At 44.6% G+C, this 13,502-nt stretch overlaps 1 protein-coding gene across 1 annotated transcript in view; it reads right to left on the minus strand.

Moving 5' to 3' along the window:
* LOC126162967 (coiled-coil domain-containing protein 39) overlaps window positions 1-4,076 on the minus strand; it is a 485,180-nt gene extending 481,104 nt beyond the window's left edge. Inside the window, exon 1 of the mRNA XM_049919812.1 lies at window positions 3,963-4,076. The gene's annotated coding sequence lies outside the window, so the exon portion shown is untranslated. The remainder of the gene's footprint in view (window positions 1-3,962) is intronic.
* Window positions 4,077-13,502: the final 9,426 nt, after the last annotated feature.

A 13,502-nucleotide genomic window follows, 5' to 3' on the forward strand; every position in this document is an offset into this window, starting at 1 on the left:
ATCCGTATAGCACCCAGAACGCAAAAAGACCCAACCAAAACGCTTACACACTACGATCGATTTAGTACCAATCGGGCACTCATATAACGACCCTGGCTTGTTGCAGGATAGGTACAGACGCTGCAGCTGGCCCAGGAGACTCACAGGTGCCCAGCCCAGCAGTATTCATCTTCCGAAAGAATAATAGTCTTTATGATGGCCTAAGCTATGACAACGATACTGAGTATTGCACGATATCCAAAACTAACAAATGGTTCAAATGGCTCTGAGCACAATGGGACTTAGCATCTGAAGTCATCAGTTCCTTAGAACTTAGAAGTACTTAAACTTAAGTAACCGAAGAACATCACACACATCCATACCCGAGGCAGGATTCGAACCTACGACCGTAGCAGTCGCGCGGTTCCAGACTGAAACGCCTAGAACCGCTCGGCCATCGCGGCCGGCCCAAAACTAACAACAACCTTATCCTTGCATTGTTGCAAACAGAAAGAAAACCGCTACTGCTCTTACTACCTGACCAGGCCATCGCAGAGGATTTTTCCCTTGGCGCTTGCCGTGACACTCTTTCCCCTGTGCCCTTGAAACCGCTACTCTTCGCTCGCCTTTCTTCCACAATCTGTCTCCTTTATGCGACCGCATTAGTGGGTAACCCTTTTCAGACATACGGGTAGCATCACGGCCCCACCACCTCGTGGAGTCCTCGGTTAGTAACGAAAAATACGGCGGTAACAGTAGATCTTCTGAGATGGTCACCACGTTGCTGTGGGTGTGGAGGGGCTCTACGGAATTTCTCATTTACTTCTACATCAGTACCTCGCATGCTCCGTTAAGGTGTGTGATAGAGGCTACTTCTGATACACTCTCATTCCCCCCCCCCCCCGCCCCCGCCCCATCCCTCGCTGTCGCCCCCCCCCTCCCCCCGTCACTCTTACATACGGCAAGGGTGGCTGAGAGTCGATAAACCTCTGTATGATCTCTAATTTCTCTGATTTTCTCTTGCTGGTCATTTCGCGAGGCGTATGTACTACGAAGTAATACCTTGCCCGGCTCTTCTTGGAACTTAAGCCACAGACCTCGCCGTGAAACACAACGCTTCCCTTGTGACTTCTGCCACTGCAGTTTGCTTAGCATTTCCGTAATGCTGTCGCGCTTATTAAGCGACCACGTGATGAAACCTGCCGCTTTTCGTTGGCTCTTTTCTAACTCTTCTATAATCTAGTCTCGTAAAGATCCATAACTCATGCGCAGCAATCAACAGCGGTTAGCGCCCGCGGTTCGTAATCCGCTTCGTTGATGAGTGAATTATGCTTCTTTAAGATTCTGATGAATACACTAAACAGATTCAGAAGGATGTAGGCTGCAGTAGGTACTGGGAAATGAAGAAGCTTGCATAGGATAGAGTAGCATGGAGAGCTGCATCAGACCAGTCTCTGGACTGAAAACCACAACTACAACAACAAGATTCTTCCAGTGAATCTGCTTTTTTGTACTGTTAGTTTTACGTGGTCGTTGCACGTTAGGTCCTTCCGGACGGTAACTCCTAGGCTGCAGTCGTTCCTATCTGACAACAGCATCACCTGCGAACAGCCCCATGGAGATTCCGCCGTTAAGCACTACGTCGTATACTAATGACCCTATTACAGTGTCTTGGGGTTCTCCATAGATTACATTTACATCTGTCGATTTCGAAATGTTAAGAACGCTTGTTGAGTTTTACCAACGGCCGCGGTGGCCGAGCGGTTCTAGGTGCTTCAGTCCGGAAGCGCGCGACTGCTACGGTCGCAGGTTCGAATCCTGCCTTGGGCATGGCTGTGTGTGATGTCGTTGGGTTTAAGTAGTTCTAAGTTCTAGGGGACTGATGACCTCAGATGTTAAGTCCCATAGTGCTCAGAGCCATTTGAACCTTTTTTTTTTTAGTTTTACGTGCTTTTTTTTTAAGTGCTGAACGAAGACACGTATCTGGTCCGATATTCGGTAAACTCGTAACTAGGCAGTCGAAATTATATTCAATGTTTTTCGGACACGGTGTCAACCTGGGATTCTTTCTGTACGGCTCTGTGGATTTCGTGGACGAGTTTTCAAAAGTAAACCAGAGACTGATTGACAACGCCACTTTCAGCCAAGTACGAGTAAAGCGATCTATAAAGTGTGTTTATGAAAACTTAAGTGGCAAATATTGGTGAAGTGTTTATTAGAAATCTGTAATGGTCGAAGTACATATATTTTGGCGATTGTATTTTGACCTGACCTTCTGAGGCTGCACTCAAAGACCATTTTCTTAACGACGACCATCTAAAATTGGCGATACGTTGCATGACGCAATGTCGGTAGGTAAACGTCACAATATCCATACGCTCACTACAGAAGTCAGAATCAAACTAGAATTTGATTCACAGCCATCTAAAATTAGAGTTTCATTCTGACTTGTATAGTGAGCATATGGGTATTACCTACCGTCACTGTGTGATGCATTTGTCAGTGCTAACAGACAACCAACACAGCAGAAATTAGTGTGGAACGTATGACGAACGTATCTGTTAGGACAGTAAAGCGAAATTTGGCGATAATAGGCTGTGGTAGCAGACGAGCGACGCGAGTGGTTTTGATAACAGCACGAAATTGCCTATAACGCCTCTGCCGGGCTCGTGACCACATCGGTCGGACCCTAGATGACGCTTTGGCGTGGTCAGACGAATCCCGATTTCAGTTGGTGGAAGCTGATGGGAGGTTCGAGTGTGGCACAGACCCCACTAAGCCATGGTACCAGGTTGTCAACAGGGCACTGTGCAGGCTGGTGGTGGCACCATAACGGTGTGGGCCGTGTTTACGTGGAACGCACTGTCCTCTCTGGTCCAACTGAACCAATCATAGACTGGAAATGTTATGTTTAGCTACTTGCAAATCATTTGCAGCAAACGATGATGGAATTTTTATGGATGACAATGCGCCATGTCACCGGACCACAATTGTTCGCGATTGGTTAGACCATTCTGGACAACTCAAGTGATCAAGTGATCGATCTGTCGACCTAGGTTCCCTCCCACCACGAATTCCATCGAATATATGTGGAACATAATCGAGAGTTCAGTTTGTGCAGAAAATCTTGCATCGGCAACACTTCCGCATTTATGGATGGCTTGGACGCAGCGTGACTCAGTATTTCTGCAGGGAACTTACAAAGAGTTGTTGAGCCCATGCCACGTCGGGTGGCAGCACTAGACCTGTGGTGTCACCGCCAGACCCCACCCTTGTTAGGTGGTAGCCTTTAAACCGGCCGCGGTCCGTTAGTATACGTCGGACCCGCGTGTCGCCACTATCAGTGATTGCAGACCGAGCGCCGCCACACGGCAGGTCTAGTCTAGAGAGACTCCCTAGCACTCGCCCCAGTTGTACAGCCGACTTTGCTAGCTATGGTTCACTGACTACATACATTCTCATTTGCCGAGACGACAGTTTAGCATAGCCTTCGGCTACGTCATTTGCTACGACCTAGCAAGGCGCCATATTCAGTTACTCTGTTTCCTGAACAGATAATATTGTGACTCATGTACTGTCAAGAGCGACGTTCATCATTAATGGATGAAAGTTAAGTATCAAACTAATTACGTCCACTTTCTGAATTCTAATTGCTTGTCACGTTCCAGACCCCACGTCAGTATAGTTCTTCCCTTGTCACGCCAGCCTGCGTGAGCTAAAATGCGTGCGTTTCGGCCTCCTCTAATAACACGGTGTTGGCTCTTCTGCCAACTACAACAAGACGGAACAAAAGGAGGTCCGATACGATATTAGGAGGTATCCCATGATTTTTGCCATCTCATTGTATACTGTCGACATACTGAAAGTAAATTTTTGTTATTTGACCTTCCTGATGTTGAATTGAGTGATGGCTAGTTCAATAGTGATAGTCACAGGGTAGGAGGCAATAATCAAGTATCGTTCGAGCGAGTTTTTAAGCTTACCTCCTACGCGGGAGACCTACTCTTCCCGAGGACTGACCCACTGGCTGTGGCGCAACGACGGGAAGACGCACCCGCTGCAGCGGCGCCTCACCTGCCGGCCGCCGTGGTCTACGGACGCAAGCAGCCCTCCGCCGCTCGGCTCGCACTGGGCCGCGCGGAGCGCCGGCCGCGCCTGGCACGCGAAACCCGACGCGTCGGTCGGCTGGCGCGAGAGCGTCGTGCCATTCGCACGGTCGCAGCTTCCGCACTGTCGCGAGACTCTTGCGTCAGCGTCAGCCCCTTCCTCTGCCTGTGGCCAGTGGTACAGACGCACACGATCGCTCGCTCTGGAATCGTTCTGGATTTTGATATTTGAGGAAATAACAACAGGCCACTTTTCGGATAGTTTCATTTACGCTATGTGGCCTTTAGGCTATCACCCGTCTTCCGGTAGCATACTCTATACCTCTGTTTCAAAACAAGCCGTTGGTTATTATCGGAAAGTTTTAATGTTGTTGCTTTAATTTTCTTATGAAAGCGGTACTGATAGACAATAAAAGCGGGTTAAAAGCTGTGAGCTGTCTGGGGAAGTTAACCTTGCATTACTGCGCAACTGTTTCACCAGGTATCCAGTCTAGCTTACCAAATTCCCAACCAGACTAACATTAATTATAATCTTTTAATAGTTATACGACACCGAGTGATATATATGTATAAAAAGAGAATTTAAACAAAAAGAAATAAATCAGTTTATATTTGTAAATTTATTTTAACATTGATCATTGAAATTTCAGCATATTAAACGTGAGTCATAACTAAGCTGGTGCCTTATTTAGGATTGTGAAAATGTGAGTTTGTAATCTTACGGAACACATCAAATAGGGAGCCAAGATTGGGAGACTGCGTACAACACTGCATTCATAAAATAACACACGAAGAACGTTGAAACATATGCAAGAGAAAATTAACCACAACCAACCGATTCAATTTTCACCCAAAGAAGTTACATTCGTAGCACAATCCTGTCCGTCGTGTAATTACCACACACTGGTATACTAAATTCATACTAACTCTCTGTGAAATCTTCCCGAAAAGAATAGCTGAGGGCTACTTTGATGATTACACCACATGCTTCACGTGGTCAACTTGGTTTACACAAAGAGTCTAACTCCACAATAATTTTGATAATTAAAATAAATTAGATCGAAAAGCAATTTACAAAAGAAAAACCTCGAACTGGTTACTATCGTCTTACTATTAACCTGATGGGTCAAACAATTGTATAAGTACGTGGTATTGGTCTCACAAAGTACACCCCACGTGGGTTGAACATAAAGAAAAGTTCCTATATTGAAAAATATTGTCAAGACAAGACGTTATAATCTCACGCACATTCGCATTGAAGATTGATGATGCTAGTTAGAGTTACTGATCAACACGTGGTTCCACTTTACTCACAAAGTAGTGACAAAGCAACTACCGGAATATATTCTGAACTGTACACTCGAATCACACTGCGTTGCAATTTAAGATAACATTAGATATTTTAGAGCTAAACCTGAAATAAAGGTGATTAAATTTTCAGTTAGGCTGAACTTAAGAAATCCATTATCCTAGGGACTTAGCAGAGACGCGCTTAGCCGGAGATCTTACCACTTCAGACGCTCGCCACGGACCGACTGACCTGGTCCCTTTCTGAGGGTGGCTCACAAATACAAACGGAAGTGGCCAGAGGGGCAGCTTCCTATACCAACATGACAAGAGACGGACAGGACCATACTAAGGATAGAAACCTCTTTGCTTTTAGAAAGCGTTGCTACCTGTTCCGACGTTGGTCCTACTGTTCTCTAGCAGACAGGCTTGTCTGCTACCCTCAAGCATGCAACTAGAAATACATTTGCTCATCCATCCTCTCACACAGAAGGGAAGGGGGATGACAGTATCTTATCATATACAGTATATAAAAGAAAGCGGATGTAGGTTCCGTATGAGACTGTGTGACATGTATTACATATAAACTGTGTTTTAAAGTGTAGTAGTGTGACAGATCGTTCTTGTTTATGTGTAAAAGTAACACGTTCCACTACTCAGTCTCCTCCCAGATAGAAACGCCACAGTAAATTTAGAAGAGGAATTTATGCCGTAAATGACAACAGATTTAAGAAATCAAACATGAAAGGAATCCAACAGAGACCTTTCAAAGTGTTAGGCTATATATTTTTTAATATATCCAATATTAACATGCAAATGGGAAGCCCCTCCCCCCCCCCTCCCCAATGAACCACTGATCTGCCCGTAGGTGGGGAGACTTGCGTGCCTCAGCGATACAGATGGCCGTACCGTAGGTGCAGCCACAACGGAGGGGTATCAGTTGAGAGGCCAGACAAACGTGTGATTCCTGAAGAGGCGCAGCAGATTTTCAGTACTTGCGCGTGCAACAGTCTTGATGGTTGACTGATGTAGGCTTGTATCACAACCAAAACGGCCTTGCTGTGCTCCTACTGTGAACGGCAGAAATTAAGGGGAATCTACAGCTGTAATTTTTTGCGAGGGCATGCACCTCAACTGTATAGTTAAATGATGATGCCGTCCTATTGGGTAAAATATTCCGGAAGTAAAATAGTCCCCCATTCGGATCTCCGAGCGCCGTGGTGTAGGGGAGGGGGTGGGAATGGAGGCGGACTACTCCAAACAGAAAAAAAGGTTCAAATGGCTCTGAGCGCTATGCGACTTAACTTCTGAGGTCATCAGTCGCCTAGAACTTAGAACTAATTAAACCTAACTAACCTAAGGGCATCACACACATCCATGCCCGAGGCAGGATTCGAACCTGCGACCGTAGCGGTCGCTCAGTTCCAGACTGCAGCGCCTAGAACCACACGGCCACTAGGGCCGGCCGGACTACTCAAGAGGACGTCGTTATCAGCAGAAACATAACTGGCCTTCTACGGATCGGAGCATGGAAAATTTAAAAACGGAAATGGATAGCTTAAAGTTAGATATAGTGTCAGTAAATGAAGTTCGGAGGCGGGAGCAACAAGACTTCTGGTTATCGGTTATGAACTGTACATTAAAACTGAAGAAACTGCAAAAAGGCGGGATTTTAAGATCTGGGAAATGGATAAACTGAAACAACCAGAGGTTGAAGAGCAGATCAAAGGGAGCATTAGTGAACGATTGGTAAGAACAGGAGAAAGGCACACAGTAGACGAAGAATGGGTAGCTTTCAGAGATGAAATAGTGAAGGCATCAGAGGATCAAGTAGCTAAAAAGACGAGGGCTAGCAGAAATCGTTCGGTAACACAAGAGATATTGAATTCAGTCGATGAAAGGAGAAAATATAAAAAATGCAATAAGTGAAGCCAGCGAAAGGCAATACAAACGTCTGAAAAATGAGATCGACAGGAACTGCAAAATGGCTAAGCAGCACTGGCTAGAGGACAAATGTAAGGATGCAGAAGCATATATCACTAGGGTAAGATAGATGCTGCCAACAGGAAAATTAAAGAGATCTTTGGAGAAAAGAAAACCACCTGTATGAATATCAAGAGGTTAGTTGGAAAATCAGTCCTAAGCAAAGAAGAGAAAGCAGAAACGTAGAAGGAGTATACAGAGGATCTATACAAGGGAGATGCACTTGAGGACAATATTATAGGAATGGAAGAGGACGTAGATGAAGATGAGAACGGACTTATGATACTGCGTGACAAATTTGACAAAGCACTGAAAGACTTAAGTCGAAACAAGGCCCTGGGAGTACACAACATTCTGTTAGAGCTAATGATAGCTTTGGGACAGCTAGCCATTACAAAACTCTTCCATCTGGTGAGCAAGATGTATCAGATAGGCGAAATATCCTCAGACTTAAAGAAGAAAATAATAATTCTAATTCCAAAGAAAGCATGTGTTGACAGATAGGAAAATGACCAACTATCAGTTTAATAAGTCACGGCTGCAAAATACTAAGGCGAATTCTTTACAGATGAATGGAAAAACTGGTAGAAGCCGACCTCGGGGAAGATCAGTTTGGATTCCATGTTGGAACACGTGAGGCAATACTGAGTCTAAGACTTCTCATAGAAGACAGGTTAAGGAAAGTCAAACCTAGTTTATAGCATTTGTAGACTTGAAAAAAACTTTTGACAACGTTAACTAGAACACTCCCTTTCACATTCTAAAGGTGACAGGGAAAATACAGGAAGCGAAGGGCTATTTACAATTTGTACAGAAACCAGATGGCACGAAAGGGAATCAGTGGTTGACAAGGGAGTGAGACATGATTGCAGCCAATCCTCAATGATATTCAATCTGTATTTTGAGCAAGTAATAAACGAAACAAAAGAAAAATTTGGAGTAGGAATTAAAGTTCAAAGAGAAGAAATAAAAACTCTGAAGTTTGCCGATGACATTGCAGTTCTGTCTCAGACAGCAAAGGACTTTGAAGAGCAGTTGAACGGAATGGATAGTGTCTTGAAAAGAGAATATAAGATAAACATCAGCAAAAGCAATACGAAGACAATGGAATGCAGTTGAACTGAATCAGGTGATGCTGAGGGAATTAGATTAGGAAAAGAGCCACTTAAAGTAGTAGATGAGTTTTGCTATTTGGGACGCAATCTGATGATCGTCGAAGTCGGCAAGAAAAACGTTTCTGAAGAAGGGAAATTTGTTAACGTCGAGTGAGGATTTGAGTGTCAGGAAGTCCTTTCTCAAAGTATTTGTGTGGAGTGTAGCCATGTATGGAAGTGAAACATGGACGATAAACAGTTTAGACAAGAAGAGAATAGAAGCTTTTGAAAAGTGTTGCCACAGGAGAATACTGAAGATTAGATGGGTAGATCACGTAACTAATGAAGAGGTATTGAACAGAATTGGGTAAAAGAGAAATTTGTGGTAAAATCTGATTAGAAGAAGGGATCGGTTGGTAGGACACATTCTCAGGCATCAAGGGAACACCAATTTAGTACTGGAGGGAAGCGTGGGGGCTAAAAATCGTAGCGGGACACCAAGAGACAGTAAGCAGATTCGAAAGGATGTAGGTTGCAGTAGTCACTCGAAGATGAGGAGGCTTGCACAGGATAAAGTAGCATGGAGAATTGCATGAAACCACTCTTTGGATTGAAGACCAGAACTACACAACATAAACGGATAAAGTTGTTGCTAAAAATCTTCGGTAAATTCCTGACCGATTTACTACAGATTTGTACACGGTACTCTAATTAACATCTGGGCGGACATGGGCTATATATTTTTCATACATGTAATATACACACATCAAAAAAAGTGTGCACCACGTCGGTTCCGAGAGTTCCGGAACATGTACAGAAAATTGGAATAGAGATCAACATAAACATCATTTGCGCCCTTTTTACTGCTCATGAAAACCACACATTGCATGTTGTACCATCATACATCGAGACCTTCAGAGGTGGTGGTCCAGATTGCTGTACACACCGGTACTTCTAATACCCAGTAGTACGTCCTCTTACATTGATGCAGGCCTGTATTCGTCGTGGCATACTATCCACGAGTTCATCAAGGCACTGTTGGTCCAGATTGTTCCACTCCTCAACGCTGATTCCTCAGAGCGGGCCGGCCGGAGTGGCCGAGCGGTTCTAGGCGCTACAGTCTGGAACCGCGCGACCGCTGTGGTCGCAGGTTCGAATCCTGCCTCGGGTATGGATGTGTGTGATGTCCTTAGGTTAGTTGGGCTTAAGTAGTTCTAAGTTCTAGGGGACTGATGAGCACAGAATTTAGGTCCCAATGTGAGAGCCATTTGAACCATTTTGAACCTCAGAGCGGTTGGTGGTCATGTTGTCCATAAACAGCCCTTTTCAATCTATCCCAGGCATGTTCGATATGGTTCATGTCTGGAGAATACGCTAACCACTCTAGTCGAGCGAAGTCGTTATTCTGAAGGAAGTCATTCACAAGATGTGCACAATGGGGCGCGAATTGTCGTCCATGAACACAAATGCCTCGCCAATATGTTGCCGATGTGCTTGCACTATCGGTCGGAGGATGACACGTATCGTACACTCATTACGTCGCCTTGCATGACCACCAGCGGCGTACGTCGGCCCCACACAATGCCACCCCAAAACAGCAGGGAACCTCCACCTTGAGGCATTCGCTGGACAGTGTGTCTAAGGCGTTCAGCCTGACCGGGTTGCCTCCAAACACGTCTCCGACGATTTTCTGGTTGAACGCATATGCGAAACTCATCGCTGAAGAGAACGTGATGCCAATCCTGAGCGGTCCATTCGGCATGTTGTTGGGCCCATCTATACCGCGCTGCATGGTGTCGTGGTTGCAAAGATGGACCTCGCCATGGACGTCGGGAGTGAAGTTGCGCATCATGCAGCCTATTGCGCACAGTTTGAGACATAACACGACGTCCTGTGGTTGCACGAAAAGCATTATTCGACATGGTGGCGTTGCTGTCAGGGTTCCTCCGAGCCCTAATCCGTAGTTAGCGGTCATCCACTGCAGTAGTAGCCATTGGGCAGACTGAGCGAGGCATGTCATCGACAGTTCCTGTCTCTCTGTATCTCCTCCATGCCCGAACAACATCGCTTTGGTTCGCTCCGAGACGCACTTCCCTTGTTGAGAGCCCTTCCTGGCACCAAGTAACAACGCGGACGCTTTCGAACCGCGCGGTATTGATAGTCTAGGCATGGTGTAACTACAGACAGCACGAGCCGTGTGCCTCCTTCCTGGTGGAATGACTGGAACTGATCGGCTGTCAGAGCCCCTCCATCTAATAGGCGCCGCTCATGCATGGTTGTTTACATCTTTGGAAGGGTTTAGTGACATCTCTGAAAAGTCAAAGAGATTGTGTCTGTGATATAATATCCACAGTCAATGTCTATCTTTAGGAGTTCAGGGAACCGGGGTGATGCAAAACATTTCTTGATGTGTGTATATAGCCCTATAATATATGAACGAGAAATCTTGAGAAGTTCTTTACCGATATACTTCAGGTTTTCAAATTATACTTTAAAGAACATTTTGATGGACATAACTAATATGTTTTTAACATGTACAATATATAAATATATGTTATATGTAAAACGGTAATGTTGTTACCAAAAATCTCAAAATTTTCTTGACCGATTTGCTTCCAATTTTTACACGACATCCTAGTGAAAATGCGGACGGAAGTAGGCTACATAATTTTAATGTATATAATACGTAAATACAAATATAAAATATACAGGAGAAATATTATTACCAAAACTCTGGAAAAGTTCCTGAGAGGTTTAGTTAAAATTTTTGCACTATACATTAAGAAACATTCAGACTGACGTAAGCTATAGATTTTTAACGACAACGTAGAGGATTTCTGTTAAAACCAACTGTCAGAAAGAGAAATGCTGTCCTATTCCGAAAAATATGCGTTTTTTCGGTCAATTTCAACTACGATAGCGAGACATGGAAGCCATTGGACAAACTTTCTCTCACACATACATTCGTTCTCCTTTGATACAATTTCAAACAAGAATTGTATACACAACAATGTAATGTGTTATTTACTTCCTTGCCATTGGTTGTACAGAAGACAGGAAAGGTTTATTTACGGTTTATCGGTTTACTGTTAAAATACTACTATGGAATCTGAATTGCCAGAGTTTTATAATCCTACCCATTCACAGATTAAAACCATACGAAATACTGTCGTTGAAGCAACTATCCTTAGAAGATTCAGCAGCTGGAGAGGTCTTTCTCATGTCCCATACACCAATGATCCCATCCGATTTACTCGTTGATTTCAAGCGACTTCTAAATCCTATTGAAGTTTTCATTTGCAGTACAGTAAACAAGGGTCAACGTAAGAGATAGGGTAAGACGATAGAGGGAGAATGGGGGGGGGGGGGGGAAGGTGGACACAGAGGGGGGGGAGGAGGAAACGGAGAGAGGTTGAGATGATAGTGCAGAAAGAGAGAAGCAGAGGAGAAGGTAATGGACAAAGACAGGTGTAGGAGGAGAAGGGCAGAGAAAACAGAGAAGGAGTTCAGGACGTAGAACCAATTCCCGTACGTACTTAGAAACTGCGAAGCATTGCCGCTTTCGCTAGTACATTTAATTTTCATCACCACGACGTTTTTTAGAAAGCATTTTGAACCCTGCAGCTGCCTTTTATTCTGTCATTTGTAGCTCTTTTTATCTAATTTACACTTTTAGTTTCACGTGCACTGAAGCAGTGCAACATTCTGCACATAGCGAAATAAATTTCTACCCCCCCCCCCCCCCCCCCCCGCGCCCACCCTTCACTTAGGCGCTAACTCGCTTCACGTTATCTCGTATTTTGATGTTTCAAGGGTGATAACTGGTTAGGGCTTAATGCTTTTTGAAAATACATGTGCTAGCACAGTACAAACTAAATCTGGATTCTTACGGAGGAGAACGGTCTTCAAATGACCTACAGTCAGCTCCATGTAAGCAGAGGGGAGCTAGTTGCTTGAATGTTCCTCTTGAGGCTTTTCTACACTGTAATGGAATGCGCTATACAGCTAATAAAAACTCGTTTACTATTCATACTGCTTTCGGAGCATTGTAGCACCATTTGCTGTGTAAACTATTGCCGGCCGCTGTGGCTGAGGGGTTCTAGGCGCTTCAGTCCGGAACCGCGCGACTGCTACGGCCGCAGGTTCGAATCCTGCCTCGGGCATGAATGTGTGTGATGCCCTTAGGTTAGTTAGGTTTAAGTAGTTCTACGTTCTAGGGGACTGATGACCTCAGAAGTTAAGTCCCATAGTGCTCAGAGCCATTTCAACCATTTTGTAAACTATTCATTTGGAAAGATAAGACCGCTGTAGCTCTAATACCTATATTTGCAGGCACGGCCGGTTTCGCAGCATTTTAGCTGCATTATTAACTGCAATAAGGTCAAGTCACGTTCAGATCGATAAAAGAGAATGAGATGATCCAGTGTTCGTAATCAGTAAATTTTCACTATGTAGCGGACTCATCATCATCATTTAAGGCTGATTATGCCTTTCAGCGTTCAGTCTGGAGCATAGTCCCCCTTACAAAATTCCTCCATGATCCCCTATTCAGTGCTAACATTGGTGCCTCTTCTGATGTTAAGCCTAGTACTTCAAAATCATTCTTAACCTAATCCAGATACCTTCTCCTTGGTCTACCCCGACTCCTCCTACCCTCTACTGCTGAACCCATGAGTCTCTTGGGTAACCTTGCTTCTCCCATGCGTGTAACATGACCCCACCATCTAAGCCTGTTCGCCCTGACTGCTACATCTATAGGGTTCATTCCCAGTTTTTCTTTGATTTCTTCATTGTGGACACCCTCCTGCCATTGTTCCCATCTACTAGTATCTGCAATCACCCTAGCTACTTTCATATCCGTATCCTCAACCTTATTGATAAGGTAACCTGAATCCACCCAGCTTTCGCTCCCATCCAATAATGTTGGTCGAAAGATTGAACGGTGCAGAGATAACTTAGTCTTGGTAATGACTTTCTTCTTGCAGAAGAGAGTAGATCGTAGCTGAGCTCTCATTGCATTAGCTTTGCTACACCTCGCTTCCAGTTCTTTCAC

Source organism: Schistocerca cancellata, chromosome 2 (assembly GCF_023864275.1).
Source record: "Schistocerca cancellata isolate TAMUIC-IGC-003103 chromosome 2, iqSchCanc2.1, whole genome shotgun sequence".
In the NCBI taxonomy this organism is placed as follows: Eukaryota; Metazoa; Arthropoda; class Insecta; order Orthoptera; family Acrididae; genus Schistocerca; species Schistocerca cancellata.